General features: G+C 46.8%; 1 long non-coding RNA gene across 3 annotated transcripts in view; it reads right to left on the bottom strand.

The window, feature by feature from the left end:
* Window positions 1-5,983: 5,983 nt before the first annotated feature.
* LOC114012852 (uncharacterized) overlaps window positions 5,984-20,857 on the bottom strand; it is a 189,345-nt gene continuing 174,471 nt past the window's right edge. The window contains exons 4-6 of one of the 3 annotated variants that reach the window (XR_003555566.2): window positions 19,764-19,991; window positions 18,220-18,431; window positions 5,984-6,694 (exon numbers count right to left, since the gene is read on the bottom strand). This is a non-coding gene — a long non-coding RNA (uncharacterized LOC114012852). The remainder of the gene's footprint in view (window positions 6,695-18,219; window positions 18,432-19,763; window positions 19,992-20,857) is intronic. The other 2 variants (XR_003555568.2, XR_003555569.2) reach the window with 2 other exon arrangements.

Below are 20,857 nucleotides of genomic sequence, written 5' to 3'. Positions count from 1 at the left end.
CCACATCACATTGAAAAGACATGCAAAACCCCAACCAAGCCTCCAACCTTTCCCAAAAGGAGCCTGGGAACAGCTGTCAGGCAGCAGCGGTGCCTGACATGGTGCAAATTAGGGTGGTTTCTCCCACTGGTGTGCAGGGATGGGTGCTCTGAAGAAGCTCTTTGGCCACGGAGCAAAGGTCACGGCAGCAGAAGCTGCAGGGCTGCAAGAAGAGCAAATTCTGCCTAAAATCAGAAATGCTGTTTAGTTTCCTGACTTAGAAAAAAGGATAATCACACTCCCCTTACATGGGTATCATGCCGTTTAATTAGTAAATGATTAATTTGTTAATGATTTCCCTGGCATGGAAAGTACTACTGAACAGCTTCTTTTCCCAGCCATGTAAATCTGCAGCAGAAGGGAGGTACATCTGCACCTTCTCGGGGCTGTGTCTGGTTACTCCCCCGTTCCTCCACTGCTCTGCCCAGATCTATGCACTTGGTAGGTGCAGCGAGTGAGATGCAGCTCTGGGAACCCGCTCCTGCAGCACCTCTGCCTTGAGGCACGGAAGATTTCTGTGAAGCTGAACCACAATCGCTGCCCTCTCTGAAGCAAAAAGAGGGAAGATGTTTTCTTAGAGCTGGACAAGAGCTGGGAACTGAGTGTCAGCTCTCCTGGCACCCACCGCTGCACCTTAGAGCCATCTGCACTAGATACACGTTTGCCTGGCAAACTTGAACATCAAACATACCGTTCTGCTCTATAAACACTCAAATTCTGGTTTACTCACAATTTCAGCAAATAAGATTATCAGTGAAAAGAGAAGGAAGCAGAAATGAATCACAGCCTTGCTTAAGGAAAGAGACTCATTTAAGCCAATTTCTCCAATCAAGAAGAAAGGCTGTTTGAAAAACAGATCAAAACAAGCCTAGTCTCTTTGCGAAGGCCGTTGATCAGAGCAGTGTTTTCCATAAAAAGGGTTGGAGAGGGACCTTGAGGATGCTGGTGCTGTTTCCCCGGGGCAGCCTGCACCTTTGTGGCACACGCTGCAGCCTCCCCAGCCCCTGGTGTGGCTGCTTCTCCACTTTCCTCTGGCTCCCAAGGGGTTAGTTTGCTGCAGAGACAGATGAAAAGCTCCAGAAAGGTATCCCTTTTCCTGACCCTGCTCCAAAGGTTCCCTGACCAAGATGAATCTGCTCCTGGCCTCTGGGAGCATCCCAGATTTCAGGCAGCTCGGTGGTAGCAGAGATAGGGCTCATGCATATCCTATGCTGTGGATCCTGCCCTTTTAATTCTTGTGAGCGGCTTATCTGCCTTTCCTTATCTCAATCCTTTCCTTCTTCATCATGCCCTCACCCTAACCTTCCTGCCATCCTTTTCCCCAGCCCGGCTAAACCTCCCTGGGGAGGGGCTGCCCCTTTTATAGCTTTTTGCCTGAAGCCACATGACTCCCAAGCAAATGATTCTTTTAGGGCTCTTGACTTTAAAAAGCTCCCTTTTTGAAGCTCGATGGCGAAGTATAACTCTGACATCAGTGCTGTGGCACTGGGAAAAAAAATGGCTACAGGTGTGAGCAGAGCTGGACCCCTCGCATCTTGAGCGGCTTCATATTCCTTGGGAAACCTTAACGCACAAACATGCCGCCTGTTGTGTGCAAAGCCATGTATTCAGCTCTCTGCAAACTGGTGAGATTGGCTTAAAAATAATGAGGTTTAAAAATAGAGTAAAAGACATTTTGGACAACTTTCATCCGCTCCTTGGCTTTCGAGTGGTTTTCTGTTTGGCTCTGGGGACCACTTCAATCCCATTTCCAAGTTCTTCTCTGTACCCTGGAGGGCCAGACATCTACTTGAAAAAAATCAAATCACATCTGAGATTGCCAGAAACCCCACAAAAAAACCTGATGGCTTTTAAACCAAACAAAATCTTCACTCCAAATGGAAGCCCCGTCCAGCCTGACAACAAAAATCACAAGTTGGCAGTGCAGCCCTCCTAGCGAGGCATCCTTGCTGATTAGTGCTGCTGCCTCATTAACATGCATACTGTAATCTCATTTGCTCCAGGATTGCTTTGATGTTAATTCCAGCGTTTTGGTGCAGTGTGGTACTGCACTTTGTGTTTCCAGGCTAGCATCCCTCCTTTCCGCAGCCCAAGCCTTTTCTTTCTCTGGAGTCCAGCCTTGCTGCGGCCACTAAAGCACCGGCCTCCTTCATCCTCCCAGCTTGCGGCTTTGCCCCCGCACCTTGCAGCCTGCCCCGCTACTGCCTGTGCTCTGCTTTCCATATCATTTTCTCTCCCTGCGATTTTTCAGCCATCCTTTCGTATATTTTTTCAAACTATGTGCACCTTATCCCCGAGCCCCATGAGTCCTGGGTAGGCTGCTCAGCCATGAAGGTTGTCTAGTTTGGGGACAAGGGACTTGAACTTGGATGCGTCCTGCCCGGTGGGTTTGTGGTGTGGCTCATGAGAAACCCACCCAGCCCTGCTCCAGCAGCCTGGCCAGGCTGTGCTGCCTCCCTGTGCTGTGGCAGCAGGGACAGCTTCAGAGGGAACCAGGCAGCATCCTTGCAAGGACACCCCAGTCTCTCCAAACGCATTCTCTGTTCCTGGGGCTATTTTTATGGCTAGAGGAGAAGGACCGTGGGATGTCCAGTAGGAGCAGGAGCCCTGAACCAGCTGCCATCTGCCTGCCAGCCCAGGAGGAACATGCCTGGCTGCCCATGCAACGGCACCCAGGCACGGGGCACAGCGGCTGGGTGGGTCGGTGCCCACAGCCCCAGATGCCAGGGTGCTGGGCATGGGCTCCATGTGCGCAGGGATGGTGGGTCCTGTGTCTCCAGAAAGCACTGCACTCGCTGTGTGCATGCACAACCATGCATTTGCATTGTCTATAGGTGCTCCTGGGGACCTTGTACCCCAAACACCTTGCACCCCCTGGGAAGCACTGGCCCCCTCCTCTGGGGTGGCCCTGAGCTGGAGCACAAGGAATCAGGATGGGAAGCCCCTGAACACAGTAAATCCCATTTACTCCGACGAAAAAATGAGGACAATGGTGCGGCATGGACGAGGGCGCCGGGTAGGCGTCCAGCGAGGTGGGGGTAGAAAGTTTAATGCTTTTTGTTACGAGGAGCTGAGTTATCAAAAGCCAGATGTGTGACCAGGGTCGGTCAGGGCTGGGGATGCCATAAAGGGGTTTTGTTCGAAGTGAGATGGGGACTTCACCTCCCTGCAAAATCAATTGTTTACAGAATTCTCAAATGTGGCTTCCAGATATCCCGGGTGTTTACGATTGTGAGGACTCAGAGCTACCTGAGAACAGGGGCAGGCCAGAAAAGCCAGCCAGCTTTATTGTCTGGGAGATCAATGACTTTAATAATTAGCATCTTACTTACACATGAATTCTATACGCAATTTGAATCTTAATTGAAGATGGAGAAGGGGATTTAGAAACCGTGATGTAGCACAATGCTGTGAGTATCTCCTGCCCACTCAGAGGAGGAGACCCTCCAGTGGGACCCGTGACAAACCTGCAGTGGCATCGGGGACCTCACCTGGCTGCTTCCAGGGGACCACTCAGTCCCTCTGGGGAGAACACCAGCGCTGGAGGGTCCCACAGCCAAGTCCCCTCTACACATACAGCCCCAAAGCCCAGCTCCAGCCTGCAAAGACAGGGGCTGGCCGAAGGGTAACGCACTGGGGGTGCCCACACGACACGTGTCCCCAGCTCACTGGTGCCACGTGTCACCAACACCTTCTGCTAAAGGTGACATGACCAGCCCTGGGGCCACCTCTCTTGGCAGGACAGTGCAGGAGGCACTGAGCTGTGCTGGTGTGGCTGAGGCTGAGGATGCTGCTCAGACCCGGCGCCTGCCCAAAGTGCTCAGCAGCTGTAAAAATCTGCTGCAATTTAGGGAGCAAGAAAGGGATTGAGGGGCTGTCAGTGCAGGCAGGCAGCTTTAAACCTCAGCCTACATATCTTTACACAGGGACATGCGCTAAAAAAATGCGAAGCATTTGAAGCCCACCATTTTAATTAAGCTGATTTAACATCCGAGCTTGCGAGGGGCGCGGGGCTGGCAAACACAAAGGAGCTGCACAATCACTTTGGCTCCATTGTTGACGGGCTTTTGCTCTCTGTTTGTACAATAACCTATTGAACTTTTCCAGACTGTAATTCAATACAGAATAGATCCTTGCAGGAGGCTTTTTTGGCAGGGAGCACTGAAGGCCTTGAATCAATTTCACTTTTCCAACGTGGCTGTTTAATGTATTGATACCAGCTGGAAAAAAAAAAAAAAAGAAAAAAAAAAAAAAGGAATCAATGTTACTTTTATTTGTCCTGAGCTGAAGCTTTTTGGGTCTGTTCTTTGTGACACTGATACCATGCAGCGTGTGGCTATTGTCCCACCTTTGCCAGGAAAAGCAAAGACTGTTAATGCGAAACAAGGCGGGTTTTTTTTCCTCAGTAATACTTCCCGGTTTTGCAAAGGCTTAAAACCTTTTATAGGAAGAGAAAAGTCCAGCAATCACACTGCTGCATGGCTTAGCTGGTTGTTCTAGTGATACTGAGCCAATGCTGTGTAATGCTCGGGATGTGGGATGCGAAGCAGAGGTGATGCTCAGGATTGGGCATTGCCCCATTGCTCAGGCTCAGACCCAGAGCTGAGCACAGCTTCACTCCAGACAGGGCTCTTCCAGGTCCTCTGAGGATCTGGTTTAAAAACAAGCCAGGGAGCTGCTGCCATGGTCTGGCAGCGCAACTGGATCTCGCCCTACAAGGGACCTGTGCTGCATTGCCAGCGGGACACCCTCATCCTGCGCATCCTGGGCAGCGGCACAGGTATGGCATCTTCAGAGCAAGCGCCAGAGGAGAGAAAGCATCCTCACACCTGCAGCTGAGCGTGGGGTGGGCTTGGTGGGGCGGTGCAGCCCACCACCACCCTTGCACAGAGAAGGATGGGGAGTGGGAAGGAGCTGGGGGATGTCCACGGTTTGGGTAACTCATCAAGAGAGCACAGGCTCCGGAGCAGGGGATGCACACAGTGCACCAGAAGCACTCCCAAAAGACAAGGCTGTTAATTGTTACTTAAGCAATCAAGCTGTTTCCAGATTGCCTGGGGTGAAGCAGCAGCGGTGGAAGGTGTCTTTCTGCCAGAGTGAGAAGTGGCATCATCAGGGCCTCTTTTTTGCTGGGAAACCTTCGCTGGGATGTGAATGAAAACTGTGGGCTACCCCAGGGCCACTGGTGTGCCCATGGAGCACCTGGGAGAGAAACCTGAAAAACCAGCTGAAAGGGAGCATGCAGAGGGAGAAAAAAAATCACTTTTGGGTTGAGCCAAACTTCCAGACAAAACCAGGGAGGAGGATCTGGGACGGGTCAGACCTACCCCGGGCTCCCAGGCATCCCTGCAGAGCCGTCGTTGTGCCTTCCCCAGTCCTAGCATAGGAACATTTCCCCGTCTTGCCCCCATCCCAGCCCTCCCCGATGCTGTGTGCACAGGGTCTGGCCTCCATCCCGTGTGATATATGTACGTGCACCAATGGTATATGATACACGTGAACACGCACACACAGATATAGGGGGTGTGCTTGGTGAACATTGCCAGTTTTACTAGGAAAAAGGAAAAGCTGGATTTCACAAACTCCTAAGTGATGTCAAAGCACAAATCTCGCTGACGTTCACTTTCAGAGTATTTTTCTGTTAGGATTTGCCCCAAATGAAGAGGAGGCTGATACTGCAGCAGCTAATTACAGGGTACGGGATGACTGTTTTGAATGGAGTTGCACTTGCTGAAGATCTGTCCTGAAGATTTAGTCTCAGGTCTAAAAGGCACCTGCTTGAGGGCCACACAAAGCTTTCTGCCCTGCTGTTTACTAAAGAGAGAGAGGGTAAAACACGTGTCTAATATATATATATATATATTTATCTATACATTGCAAGGTGTCTGTGCCTCCCTAGCTGATTAGAACACCAAGCCATCTGATATTACTGTAGTAAGTCCTGCCAAAGGGAACTGGGAAACAAAGTCACTTCTTATAATTAGGTGCTGCAGTTGTAAGTCTAATCTTAATTTAGAGCAATTTCTGAAAGACAAAGAAAAATCCACCTGATGAGGTGTTGGTGAACCGGATGATGTACCCACAAATCAAAGCTCCAGGTCTCAAAACTTGGCTGGGAAGGGGAAATAAATGGCAGGGGAATGGCTGACGAGGTGGCATACACCTTGCAGGAGCCATCCCCGGGCAGGATGGGGCCATTGGGGATTAAATGCCCAGGAGCATCGCCCATCCACGCAGCCCCCTCCCTGCCACACACCCGCGATGTACGCCTGACCCTCCGCATCCCCTTACTCCCCTTCCCCCCACCTCCACTTATAAATCAAAGCAGAATTAATTCAGGCGCCGCGTTTTATTTGATAAACGTCAAAATATGTAAATACCGGGCTCTCTTCCTACAGTCGCTAAAACAAATGGAAAACACATTTATTAGCATAGAGATGAGTTTAATCAAATCAGCGGCGAGTACAAATTAGCCACAGGAAACGTAATGAGCTGGGAATTAATTAGCAGCATAATGGTAATAACTTTGCCTGCTGATTACCTTGCGGCCATGGCTCTCCCCCAGGGCTTTCCATGGGTTCTCCAACAGCTGATCTTTTCTGTTGCAGGAGCCCCTGAACTGGAACAGCATGGCCGACAGCTCCGGTGCAACAGACTGGAGGAGGGGAGGGAGACGGAGGGAGGGAGGAAAAAAAAAAAAGCCATGTGAGAGATCCACCGCCTTTCCCTTCCCAAGCCATGAGACTGTTTCTCTAGCTGAGTGCTCTCCCGGATTTTGTACTTTAGCTGAGTGCTCTCCCAAAGCTCTCCAGGCTGAGCCTTCCCCTGTCCCTGGGTGGCTCTGGTGAGGTGTGTGGGGACATGGGGACGCCGCCCTCATGGGTGGTGGGCTGGGTGGGGTATCTGGGTCACCTTCACCCAGTGAGGATCGCCTCCCTGGCCAGGCACATGGCACATTTCAGAGCTCCAACAGCAGCCAGCCTGCAGCCCGGGGTTATTTCAGTGCTTTCAGCATCGTGCTGCAAGCGGCAGATGCTGGATCTGACTTGTCCGAAAATAAATATCCAGGCAGATTTGGATAGGGGCTGAAGTTGCCTTGGGAAGGGCAGGAGCTGGGTGACCCCCGGAGTCTCAGCTGGCTTTTTTGAGGAGCTGATGTTGCATGAGAAAGGGACAATTGGTGCTCCAGGGGCTTTGTAAAGTGCTGGGCTTGTAAATTAACTGTTTGACACCAACAGTGATGGAGAACAGTGGGGGGCAGGGGCTGGATGGAGGAAAGGGGCAGTTTCTCTTCTTGATTTATTTGTATTCCTTCTGCAGTGCCTCTTCTCCTAACACCTGAGCAGTCCAAAATAACTTGCGCAGAGCCTTCCACTGCCGGAGCTAAAAGCACTTCATAAGCCTTAATGAATCAAGCTGTGCAACAGCCCTGCAAGGAATTATTATTCCCAACGGTGCAGGAAGGGTAAGGGAAAAACGCTCTTGTTTGGGGGCCTCCGTTTAGATGCTCCAGTCCCATCCTTGTGCACCTTCGCACAGCAGCCTCCCACTCAAGTGACTGAGTCAAAACTTCTGAAGTTAAAAAAATAAATAAAGCTAAGTCAAAAAAAAAAAAAAGCCAGACCACGCATTGAGGTGTTTTAGCAGGGATTTGCAGAGGAATTAACTGAGTATCTAAGTTTAAAATGTAATTCAAAGTGATTTCAGGAAATTTGTATGGATGCTGAAAAACGGGAGCACTGGTACCTGCACAGCCTTTGCTTCCTCTCTGCTTCTGACAGTTGGCTCCAACATGCATAAATGCTCCACAAAACGGAGGGAGGACAATAAGGCGAAGGCCCAGCGCTGACAAAGACAGGGGGATTATTTTTTTTCCCAGAGGGATGGTGTCAGTTTGGACTCGTGCATCCCCCAGTCACCCAGCCTGTCAGTGGTACCTCATACATCAGGCTGGTGAATCCAAGACGTGATGCTAACCACATCACTCCAGCCGCTCCTAGCCCCTGCCTCAACCATGCCAGTTGCTCGGGCCATCTAGGTTTGGGCAGACGTTTGACTGGAGCTGTCAAGAGCTGGTGGACTGAGACTGATGCAAACAAGGAAGAAGTCAGCACTTTAAAAAACAGATGGGTTTTAGATGGGAAGGGGCAGAGGTTCTTTCAGTTACTGGAGACAAAAGAGAGGCAGACTTTTCGCATTTTACGGAGCGTGTCTGTGCTAATAGGAAGGTATCTCGCTTCAGGATTTAACTCCAGGAGGCTTCAGAGAAGCAAGGGTTTCCCTCAACACTGAGAACTTAGACCAAAATGAAGGCTCTGTCTTGTCCTTAAGCACAAAGAAGCTTCACATTAGCCCTGATCTTTGAAGCTGAGACTCAGTTCTCCTGCTTAGAGATCTTAGTAAAGTCCATATCTGACCTTTGAATGCAAAAATAAACAAGTAGGCATATCAATTCCCACTTAGACACTCAAGATAAAGTTCTCCAAAGCCCTCAGTATTTCCCTGAGTCTGTTTTTCCAGGTGTTTTTGGGGTATTCCCCATTGCCTTTAATCAAAGCGATGTTGGGTCATTGGTTCTACCAACATCTCCCTAACCGCTGTGATCAAACCTGCCAGTGTCAGAAGCCCTGGTGGCAATGCCTTGCCTCAGCCAGCTGGTTGGTAGAAGAATCTGACATCTGAACAGTTGTCCCTGAACAACCTCACAAGTTGCTCCAAACCCAAGAGTCAGAGGAGAGGAAACGCGCCCGCTGCACTCCGGGTCAGACCCGCTCTCCTGCAGGGACTGAAACGCTTATTGAAAAGTCCCCAGACGTGGCAATAAACTGCAATCCCTCCCCACGGGAGGTTTGGGTGATGTGTGAACTTTTGTGGGAGCGTTTGCTCCTTCCGGAGAAGCAGAGGCAGAACTAGGACAGAGCAACTATTTCGAGCCCACTCTGCAGAGGGGCGTGGGCAAGGGATGTTTGCACAGACATTTTCAGCGTTTTTGCTAAAGTCCTCCTTTCAGGAGGCAGTGCTGGCTGCCCTGTTCGTGGCTTGGCTGGGCTTAAGCCTTCCTGCTGCTTGTTGGGTTTGTACCCAGTGTTGAAGGGTGTCCAGACCCAATGGGCACCATGGCTGTGTGGTAGCTATCATCTCCTCCCAAAGCCCATCGTCAGGACGCTCCTCGATGGAGATCTCCCCCTGCAGAGTCAGGCCAACAAGGACCTGACCTCTGATCAGAGTTACGTGGCTTCAGTTAAAGCTGCTTAGTTTTTTAATCCTTTTAACGTCTCTGATTTTTATTTTTTTTTTTCCTCCAAGGGAGCTTGTGCGAGTTGACACAATAGATTAAACCATGAGTCGTAGTTGAAGAATCCTGTATTTTATTATTATGGATAAATAATATCTCACCCAGAGGAAAAGGGGAGAACACAAGGTCACCCAGCATGCCTGGAGCTGAGCCTGAATAGGAGGTCTAAGTTGCCGGCTCGTGCCCCAGCCTCCCATGCAGCCCGTGCTCCGTTCTGAAGGCAGAGGGTCTTTATTCTTCAAAGTGCCGCTTTCCTTTGCTACCTGCAGACAAATAGGTTGCTCTAAGATGCATGCCATGAGCTGATTTTTGATTCATGAGAGCCTGAACCAACACTGATCATAAGAGAATCGACAGTGATCATAAAATATGAAAGGTTTTTAAGGAGGACTCTACATCATATTGAGGTGTGCAGCAGCGCTTTCTGCTTCAGAGCCAGAGGGGCCAAATGCAGCTCTAGTTTATTAATGAAAATGTGGAAGCGAAAGCAGTGAGAGCAGAATTTTCCCCCATATATGCAAGGCTACCTAGTTCTGCAGCAGCTTTTAGGAAATCTACGGCTTTAAGCACAAACACAAGACAATTTTGTTTTCATGCAATTTTCTTGCCAATTCTTTTTCTTAAAAATCTGTACGGCTGTCATATAAAATATGCCTTGGTTTGTTCTAATTTAGATTACGCATATTTGTCCTCAGTGAATGATTGATTAAGTGCTCTGATCTTGACTGCTATGTTAGCAGCAGGGTATCTGTGCAAGAGGATTGGAAATCTCATTGGATAAATGGTAGAGATGAAATCTTAGCTGTTATAGATCTGGTTTTCTTTTTCACAGCCAAGGCAAATGCTGTCTTCTTTGCAATAACAAACATGCTTTGTAATGTGTTCCAGGACAGTGCCGAGCCTGACTTTGTTTCCTCATGGAGGGGCTTTAAGCTGTCATAATACCACGGCACCAAACTCTTAATGTCACAGATATCGCTGTAAAGCGGGTATCTCTGAGTTCACCAGATCAGTTGTGATTTACGCTGATGTAACTGAAAACAAAATGTGTCTCGCTGACATCTGCGGAGCTGCTCTGATAAAAACGGCGTAGAAGCAAAACTAGGGGAAAAAAAAAGATATCTCTGTGCAACTGAGCTCATTCAAAGCATCAAGCATGGTTTAGCAGGACTGCCCAAAACGGAAAACCTCCTTCAGGGGTTAGTTACCCTGTCAATCTCACTTTAACATCACTGAACCTGAGCTGTGTGCGAGTATATTGCTACCCACAGGAGCTGGAAGATATTTTCTTGCTGCTTTGTATAATCTTATGTCCCATACTTCTTATGGGAAATTATGTCAAGCTGCGTTTTGTCATCTTTTCATTTGTTTGTATTTATGAGCTAGAACTGATGCAACTAAAGGTACCTGAAAACACTAACTTGGAAAAAAAAAATTCTTTTTTCTTTAATACATCTTAATTTCTAATGCTGGTCTGTGGCATTGTTTTTGGAGAACTGTATCGCTAGGAAGGTGTGGTAACAAACCAGGCAATTTTCTAAAGAAAGGATTTTTTTTTTCCCTTTGCTCTTTCTGAAGCATTTCTCTGACCTTCTTGGAGGTATAGAGAAAGCTTTCAAGACCATCAGAATAAATGGGTTGTTTACTGTGATGCTTGCAGCCCTGGAAAAAAAAAAAGGTAAAAGAATAAAGCAAAGAAAATCTCTCTACCTGCTGTCTTCCAAAAGGAGAGAGATGAGGCATAAGCTCAAGAGAAAATATTCCAAAATCTGAGCATGATGCTGTCACAGTAAACCAGAGTAAAACAGAGAAAAGCTAAACAAAAAGGAGGTGACTGCAGGGGTGGCAACAGGACTCAGCACCCTCCTTCTTCTCAGGGGGTTCAAAACTTTGGGAAAAAAGAAAAAAAAAAGAAAAAAAAAGAGTTACAGAAATACCAAAACAAGGAGGTGTATCTTGGAAAAAAGTCTGTTCTGGCTTAATTTCCCATGGTCAGTATATCATGTTTGCTACTGTCTGCACTGACTTGTTCACACATACCTGCACACACAGATGCAATAATCAGGGGCAGGTCAGAAGATCTGGAGATCTTCTGATGAGAACTCCAGACTCCGTTGCTGAACTGTGAGCCCTTCTCTGAGGAAAACCACAGCTAGTAGCCACGTATGAAAGTGCTAAGCTGTGTTAATGATGCTGTGTTATCATCAGGCTTTAATGCTGCCTTGAATGGATGTCACTACTGTGTATGTTCCTGCAGATCAGTTGGTAATTACACTTGGATCCAAGGTAATTACATTGAGACCTGCACTCTGGTTTAGAAGACAGAAATAACCATGCACTCGCCTAGTCCCACACGTAGCACTTGTGATGTAATTTAATAGCCAGCTACTAACATGAAAGTAAAGCGGCATTTCTCTTATATTTATGCCCTTTTAAATTAAACATCGGTGTTTTTTCCTATGAAAGGAGCAGGGGCCAGTGCCACTGGTCTTCTTCTTCCCACTCAAGCACCCTTCTCTTTTCTTTACAAAATGAAATACTCCGAAGCAAAATAAATATTTATAAGCTCCTCCTGGTGTGTGATTGTTTTGACAAAACAACTCAAGCAGGTCTTGCTTTGGCTTTACTTTCTGCCCTACTTAAATTTTAGGCAGGGAAAAACCAGCCCTGTGAAGGCTGGAGGGAGACGGGGCGTTTTGGGTGGATTTGGTGGTCTCGGGGTGGGGAGCGGACGGACCAACCACCCCTTGTTGCCATTTTCCAGGTCGCATCTGCTAGTGTGTTTCTCTTTAACCTCCCAACGTTAAACACCTGGACAGCCGTAGCGCTACATTAAGCACCTTCTTTTTGATGAAGAGCTCAAGGCGAGGCAGACTGACGCCCGGAGCCCCCGTATCGAAGGGTCCCCTCGCTGCCTGCAGCTCTCTTTCCCAGCCGTCCATTAGCAAAGTGTGCAGGGGTTTTTTTTGTTGTTTTTTTGTTGTTGTTTTTTTCATGTAGAATTTACTTCTTGTGCATTTCCAAACAAGCCAGTGCTTCTGCAAATAGTCTCCTTCCTTCAGGGTGAGTTGCTTATTTTGGTTAGGAAAAGAAAGAGTCTACTGTGATCTCTTTCTTTTGGCAATGTCTGAGTAATCATTGCTCATAATAATGCCATCCCAGATGTTGAAACATCTCCTGTATTAATTTTACCCAGAAGATAATTTCCCTTAGAAATCATGTGCAAATCCCCTGTTCTAATTTGAGAATTAATTCAGTACACTAAATCTTAGCACTTCATCCTAGAAATGTTTTGCTGTGTCTGTTAACCCTTTGCAACAACAACAAGAAGCCCAAACGGGAGATTTACAGATTTAACTAAGCCTGTCTCTCACGCCAAGCTCTGGTTGAGTCTAGCACATGATATTTTGAAATGAGGGGCCCCTTTGACACCTACAGCCTACCTGCTCGAATGATTTCCTTCTCCTCAGAGAATCACAAATATAAATAGATTTGTTGTTACAAATATGGAGAGCAAAGACATGGTGGTCCCAGAGACCCCTGCGCCAGTGGTGCCTGGGGTGGCCATTCTACCCTCCATCGGGACTATGCATGAAAATCAGATAATTCCACATTTTACAAGACTTGAAGGGAAAAATCAGTGGGAGAGTTCACTCTTTTGAGTCCTAGGTACGGGTCCTTCCCTCCTTCTGCCCGCCCTTCCCTCCCTTGGTGGCCTCATGCATACAGAAGGACACACCAGGCTACCATGGCTGTGAGCGTCCCATGCATCTGATGGGCTTTCTTCATTTAGTTTGCAATGGAAACTCCAGACTTCAGACTGGGAACTCTCCTGTCCTTCCACAATTGTGGAAGAATTGTGACAATCTTAGTGCATCACAGCCTTCATACTGAAAGTCTTTGACCATCAGTGAAAACAATAAAGAAAACACAGGGAGGCCAAATCTATGCATTTCATCTCAGCTCTGTGAAATCAGAGTGCAGCCCAGTGCACCTTCTGCGGAGCAGGATGCTTCAAAAGCCATGAATCTTCTGCTTGTACTGGGATACCTCTGCTTTGCCTTTGCTGTCTTATTTCTAGTGGTATTTGGAGTACAAAAGAATTTCAGGTATGAGTACATTTAAGTTAAAAAGAAAATAATGCAAGGAATTGGTCTCTGGGTTTTTGCAGCTACACAGGCTTGCAAATTGCACAAAGCCATATGAGCAAGACCATGCCACCGACTGTAGAGTGTACACGCAGACTGTCAGAGGATCACAGAATTCTTTCAGATGGAATTTTTATATGTATCTACAAATGTTTCGTGATTCCTACCATAACAACATGAATTTATTATGTCTCGGTGATAACATCTAGCTAGCTTCTTCATGCAATGTAATGTCACATTTTGGATTTCACTGATTTTACTGCTGGTGACTGTTGTGTTTGCACAAGCAGTGCCTCGTGCATCTTGCACAGCAGAAGGCTGGCCAAGGACCTTCTCCAAAGAGGATTCAGCTGGATCCAGCTTTGATAATTATCATAAGGTGATAATATGTGATTAGTGCCGGGACATGCCAGCAGTATCACCTCATAAACTCTTGGATGCTGTGCTTGTGCAGCAGCTCAGCCTCAGAGGAGGGGAATGATGCAGTCCCAAAGAGGAGACAAAAGAGGGACTTTCACAGGGTGATCCACAATTCTAGCAAGCAGAGGCTCCGAGCCTGCCTCACTGCTGTGGAAATGCTCAGAGAGGTGAGGGAGTACAGATGCCCAGAAAGGGCATAATTTCTCCCAGGCTGATCCTCAGATTCAATGCTATCCTGGCACAAAATGGTACAAATCCAAGGAAACTTTTCTGGTTTACACAGCCAAGACTGCACACAGCTCCCAAAGTCAGGAAAAAATGAAAGAACATGATGGTCACCTGTCCCATCCCATCAACCGGATCGAGGATCCTGTGCCAGGTGTCTTCACATCCCCTGAGCAGATCACTTCTGCTGTCCTGTGCCCTGATGCACTGATAGTTAGGTCTTGTTTGCTGCTGCTTAGATGTTTACCCTTTCTCTCTCATTTCAATAAAACAGGCTGGAAAAACATTGCTGTGTCCTTCTGGTCCTCAGGCGAGGAAGAATGCATTTATGCTACCCTGAAATTCAGCACACTGACAACTGCAGGATGGATCTGCTGGCCCAGCAGCTCCAAGCCTGTGCACTGGTTATTATTCCTCCTGATGAATTCACTTGGAGGATCTGCTCCTTGAATGCAAAGCTCTCAGGTCAGGACAAACGGGAAATGCATTTCATGGAGCATGACATCCTGTGAGTCCCAGAAATGAGTGCACGTTGAGATATGTCCATAGGCAGTGGGATAAAGTCATCCCTTTATCTCCAAGCTGCTGCTGGAATTTCCTTCTAAAAGCCTGTGTTTGCAGCAGCAATGGCTATTTGCAGTGAAATATTGAAGTTTCTTGTATTTATTGTGTATTGGGATTTAAGAAGCTAAAATCACAGCTTTGTTTGAATTTTTATTAGTGGGGTTTTTGGCTCCCTGTCCCTGGTGTTCCTTGACTCTGACCATTCCCCGCAGCCAGAGACCAGCCTCAGCAAAGAAGCCATTTTCCCATGGGGAGCTTTTAGTTTCCTTCTGTTCCTTCAGCTCCCCATTTGGGGTCCTCCTTCACAAGACACCCACAACCAAACCAGGTCCACACGCATCTCTGCCACCCTCCCCACTGCACCCTGAGCAGAGCCCAGGGCAACTCATCTCTGTTGTGATGGGGATACATGAGTTCCTCTTTGTGGTATAATCTTTCTTTTGTTATCTCCAGGCGGCACTCCTTAGCCTTGACACTAAACTGCCCACCCTATATCTGCATCACTGGACATTTTAAATTTATCTGCCAAACCTTTGTCTCCTGCCCCGCTATAGCTGTGATGTTAATGACATTCCTATTTTCAGCCATGGAGGCGGCTGTCATTTAGGTTTTGTCAAGGAAATGACAAAAAGACCTAGTATCAAATCTGAAATATTTAGAAAGCCTTTCTCCAAAAACCTAGAACTTAAAATACTGGCCTGGTGGCAAAGCTAGCTGTAGTTTTCCAGCAAACCTCCAGCCCAAATTTTCAGGATCTTGATCCCACAAAAGAACAGTGTGTGTGTCTGAGGCCCCGGTCCTGCCACCGACCATGTTCTGCCTGGTTCTGTGGGGATTCTCTCCTGTCTTCAGAGGGAGAGACACGGAGTTCAGTTTCTTCAGTGAATTGTCACAAGACAAGCAAAGAGACAGCTATTCGCACCCAGCCCACTGATCTTTCTAGAAGACTCTATATACCATTTGTTTTGCTTTGCGGTTCTCCTGAGCTTCAGGATACTATGTTCTCATGCAGGTTGTTTCATATTCAGATCCTAAAGCATCTTGTGAAGGAGAGGAGCTGTGTTTCCAAATCAACACTCTAAAAGTCTTAGTCTCAGCAATAGCTTCCCAAATGTGTAGGGTGTGGGAGGCTGATGAGTTGATCTAATCAAGATACAAGGGGGCAGGAGGTCACTGTTAGTTTGGTGGCTTGAGAGAGGTACTGGTATTTGCTGGAGATGGGAGTACAAGTCCTGTGCAGCTTGTTGGCAGCAGGAAGAAAATATCACAGCAGAAAATGATGCCCACCGTCAAACCAAAGCAGAGCAGGGGTTGAATAACCACATCTAGATTTGCTTATATTCTAACGCACATGAGAAAGTCAGCCGGCAGGCACAGGGAGGAAGGAAAAGCCGAGGGAAGATGCCAGGGCCGTGCTGACTGCTGGGGTGCAGTGGCTGTGGGTGGAGAGCTGGGCTGGCTCAGCGGGGTCTGTGTCGCTGCCCCACTGCAGCCCCAGGCAAGACGGACCATCCCTCGCCACCAACACACGCTCATGGCCACTCTGTTCCCAGGGCCCGTCTCCTGGCTCAGGGCTTTAACTGAAGACAGTGAGCATTTGCACAGCGGAACATTTTCTTTTCCATCCCTCAATTTCCCCTCTCCTGGCAGAAAAAAGTTGGGTTTAAAGACTACTCTTTTTTGAGAACTTCCCTTAACTATCAGCTAAATAATACATGAACACTGATCCACCGCGCTGACTGATGACTCCCTCTGCTGACCCTGTTTTATTTTTATTGCTTGGCTCGGGCCAGTTCCTTCAAGTCCTGAATCATCAGAACAGAGACCTTGAGGTATTCCAGCCAAATCAATCCCTGGCCCATTGACATATTGCTTTACCTAACCAACCATACAACTTCACTTTTCCCTGATAATTTCTCAATTAATTGCTTTTCAGCTCTCATTCGTTACAAGGTCAGGCTGTGACTGGGCTTGTACATTCCCATCTCTGATAAACTCTCTTGGTCCCCTAATCAGCTACGACTGGGATTTTAGTTCCATTAACTTATTCATCATCTAGACATTTTCATCTTGGGGAGCTTGACTTTTGATTGTATCAGTAGTATCTTCAATTATTTAAAAGGACTTAAAATTCCCTTCTTACCTAAAAGGAAAATGCATTTTGAGCTCTGAAAATTGGTCATACTGGCCCAGTGTATTTTGGATGTTCGTATGTGCAAGCCCATGTTAAACAACTCATGTATGACAAGAGCATAAGAATTTGCTGCTAAGGAACATGTGTGTGCATGGGGCCAGCTATATTAAGATGTCAGATATAGAGAAATGACAGTATGCTGATGACTAGTGGCTTACTAATGCTAAATCACGCCTGAGATTCTGTTCCATGATGTCAAACATTGATTCAGTTTCCGTGGGAAGTTATGCAAATGCCAGAGCCCCTCGATGAGATCTGAAACTGAAATTGCTAGCAAAAAAAAAAAAAAAAAAAAAAAAAAGCTTGCCCTCTCCTAGCAATAAATCTTTTTTAGAAAATCTTGAAGATAGCTGCTCCAGGAGGGGAGTGCATTTTGAACATGCTTGCCTAGGCAGAAGGTCTCGTAGGACCCTTCTTCAGCTTTGGTGCTAGCTGGGAGCCAAATCCTTCTCTTCTGCTGCAGCCTTCTGTCTCAGTCTGCGCTTCATCTTTGCAGCAGCTGGTCCAGTCCAAGGCAACAACCCACTAGTGCTACTGACTACAGAATTAATCTTTTAACAGAAGCAGCAGTCTCTGTCGCACAAGGAAATGCCCTCCATCCCAGCAATTCTCAATGCCCCTCTTCCCACAATTTTCAGCCAGGCAAAAGTCCTAAGAGCCTGCGAGCTTCTCCCAGCAGGAAAACTGGTGGCAAAACCTAACAAAACTGGCATCAGCTGGGAAACGGTACTTTTCTAAATGGGGTGATGGGACCAAGGAGTCTGGAGATCCCATCTTGCTCTTTGTCCCAGGTTTCGCGTAGCCAGTTGACTGAAAACCTCCTTCCTAGGATGGTGTCGGGGGACCCTTTTAGAATATCTGAGCGCTTCCCGCTCTGAAGGAAATCCATAGAGAGAGGTCAAACCATATTGACAGAGTCTCCAGGAAGAAAAGCTAGTTTAATATTGGCAAGACAAGACCTGCTGCATATTTAAAAGGAGCCTCTCCTTCCAGGAACTATGTGCTTAGGTCTCAGTTTCCTTTCTGCAAAACGCAGGTGGCAGCTTTTAACACATGATTTCATTGCAGACTGCAGAATTATGGGTTTTTCTTGCAGGAACTCTGCAAGAGTTTACACTTTCGAGTGTAAATTTTCAGCATTCGCTTAAAAAGCAAAGCCCACATTATTGCTGAGAAGGGCTTAAAAAAGATTAAAAGCACAGAAGACTGAAAAAAAAAATAATCCCACACCAATAGGCAGTGTGTTGTGAAGAAGGAAAGTGCAACAGCAACAACAGTAGCAACTCTGGAGTGTTGCTTTGTTTGCTTTTTCCCCCTGGACTGCAATAACTCACCCACCCCACTGGAAAACCTCTGTCCTCCCATGCCCTTTCTGGCTGCCACGGCGCGAAGGGCCTTTCCAAGGATTCTGTCGCTCCCTGTAAGTGATGTACCAGAAGGCACCAACACTTGGAGGACGTGAAGAAACGTACAGTTCTCTCTCCGCCTGTTGCTAGGATTCACAGCTATACCCCACTGCTTGCTGGGGCTTCGGCTTCTCTTTTGGCTGTAGGAAAAAAGAAGGAAACCTTGTTGCTTCCAGGCTCTCTGCATCAGGTTTAAGCGGCTCCAATGCCAACCCTTACAATATTGCTACAGTCAGGCATAAAATCTTAATGCATGGTAGTGCCTTGAATCTTACATTCTTCTGAAAAAGGTGAGTCCCCAGTAGTAAATGAAATATTAAACATTATTAAATATGAAACAGCTAAACCTGGATTCCATTAAAATGAATCTTTCATAGTTTTCCTGGGGTTTGTTCCTCCTTTCCCTTTTTTTCCCAGGGAGCACAGTGATCTCATGAGCTTTTATGTGTCCTTTTAAAGACAGAAAAATCACAGGTAATTTAAGCCTATTCTATTCAGATTTATTTTAGCTGGAAAACAAATCAAGGCTGTGAAACTCTCTCATGGTTGCATGTATCTCACTGAACTATTCAGCAGTCTATATCAAAGGCTCACCTAAAGACACTGTTGTAATGCCTGCTGACATGTGCCACCTATTTAGAAATCTTGTATCCAGTTACACACTCTACTTTCATTTCAAATGGCTTTAATCTTCCACCATCCACTAACCCCCGCCACCCCCCCTTCTTTTCACATGACATAGGATTCATTTAGAGCTGGTTTTGTTGCTTCTGCGGGTTTTCTGGGAGTTAAACTGTGACTAAAGTGAGTGTTGATGTGTGAGCTGGCAACTGGGCGTCTAGAGGAGTATTTGCAAGAAAAAGCTTAAAATTAGTCTGGGACAGGCTGATCATGCACATGTGATGGAGGTTACGACTACACAGATAGCACAGGGCACTCAACATTGCTGCTTTATTCTGTGACCGTTGTATTTGCACCTCAAAATTCATAAATGTATAGGCATCAGCACAGGCTGGCTGAACAGACACAGAGGTGTGTACTTCTCATCAGATGTACTTCTGTCCTTGCATTCAGAACTTAAACCCTCTCTTTTATGGCTAACCACTGTATTTGAACAGGACTGGTAAGAATTTTTTAAAGCAGGACAAGGGAAAAGAGCGCTTGCCCTTGCTGAGAGGGTCCCAGAGCCTGGATGTGTGTGACAAGGTTCCCCCACTCCGCACCATGGGGACCGCTGTGGAAAGGTGGGTCTGGTGGGAGGTCGCATCTCCAGTGCACACCTTCCTTCTTCACTCTTCAGGCTGCTCTGTTATGGTCTCCAAAACATGCATGAGTTAATTTATCAATCCACAGGCACACTTTTGGACTGGAAGGCAATAACCGCTAAGAAAGATGAGCTAAATTGGCAGAGAAGGTAGAAATCCAATAATTATTCATGACTACTGTTCCGTTTTGCGCAAAAAAGCTTCTACCTGGCTTTCCTTAGGTCACTTCTGAGGCTCAGCAGAGCAGGTTTAAGTGGAGGCCCCACCACAGGAGCTCATGCTCGTGATGCTGCCAGTTCCGCTGCGCCTGGCTGGGTTCTGCATCTCCCCCTCCGGGAGCTGAGCGAAGTGGGGGCAAAAGAAGCCAGGTCTGCAGGATAGTGGGAGAACCCACGCTCTTCTCCATTGCAGATTTTTGTACCATTTCACAGATTTCTGAAAAAAAAAAAAAAAAATTAAATAAAGCAAATTGTACAAGGTTATTTTCCATGTTTAAACATTGGTGTTTTCTTTTTGGTGTGCTTCTCCTTCAGCTGAGATGGCAAGAGCATCTCACCAGCAATGGCCTTCTCGCAGCCTGACCAGAAGCATACGCTCTTGGTCCGGTTTTGTAAGAGCTTTTGATGCCGCCTTCTGGCCTGACACCCTTGGGATGGAGAGGAACAAATCCCAGCTTTATTGTTTATTTATTTTAATGAACTGCCGTTGGCCAGCTCACATTTTCACCACAAAGATTTCAAATTGCCTTAGAGCACCAGAAAACATGTTGCAAACTGCTATGAAGCTTAGGCACGAACATGTCAAATAAGTGATCCACACGAGAGTAGATAGACGTGACATTTAGTAATCATCTTTCATGGACAAAATGGGGCATGGCTGTCACTTTAAGTAAATCTCAGTCAAATTTCTGGCATTTTACCATAGGGGAAGCAGGAGGCATAATAGTAAATTTCTCTTTAAAAAATATAAAAGATCAACCTTGGGAAAAAAAATGGTTGCCACAATTTAAGGTGTAATACCTCATCCTAGCTTGGCCATCCGTTTACTTGCAGCTGATATCAATATGTCACCCCTAATGTTTACTGATGTTCACTTTATAAATGACTTTTCCTAGCTGTCAGAATATCTGTCACCAGCATCTCTTCCCCCTTTTTGCCTCTCACCCTCTTTAATAAAGATTAATATCTTTGAGGTTAAGTAAAAAGATCAGATACTACATAAATGACACCATAGGTCTGATATTTAAACAAGATGAACATGTAATTGCTGAGATTATGTGAGCAAATTGGGTAATTCCTAGG

The sequence above is a fragment of the Falco peregrinus genome, chromosome 9 (assembly GCF_023634155.1).
Source record: "Falco peregrinus isolate bFalPer1 chromosome 9, bFalPer1.pri, whole genome shotgun sequence".
In the NCBI taxonomy this organism is placed as follows: domain Eukaryota; kingdom Metazoa; phylum Chordata; class Aves; order Falconiformes; family Falconidae; genus Falco; species Falco peregrinus.
Note: the sequence above shows the minus strand (reverse complement) of the source record. Positions and strands in the feature narration are given on the sequence as shown.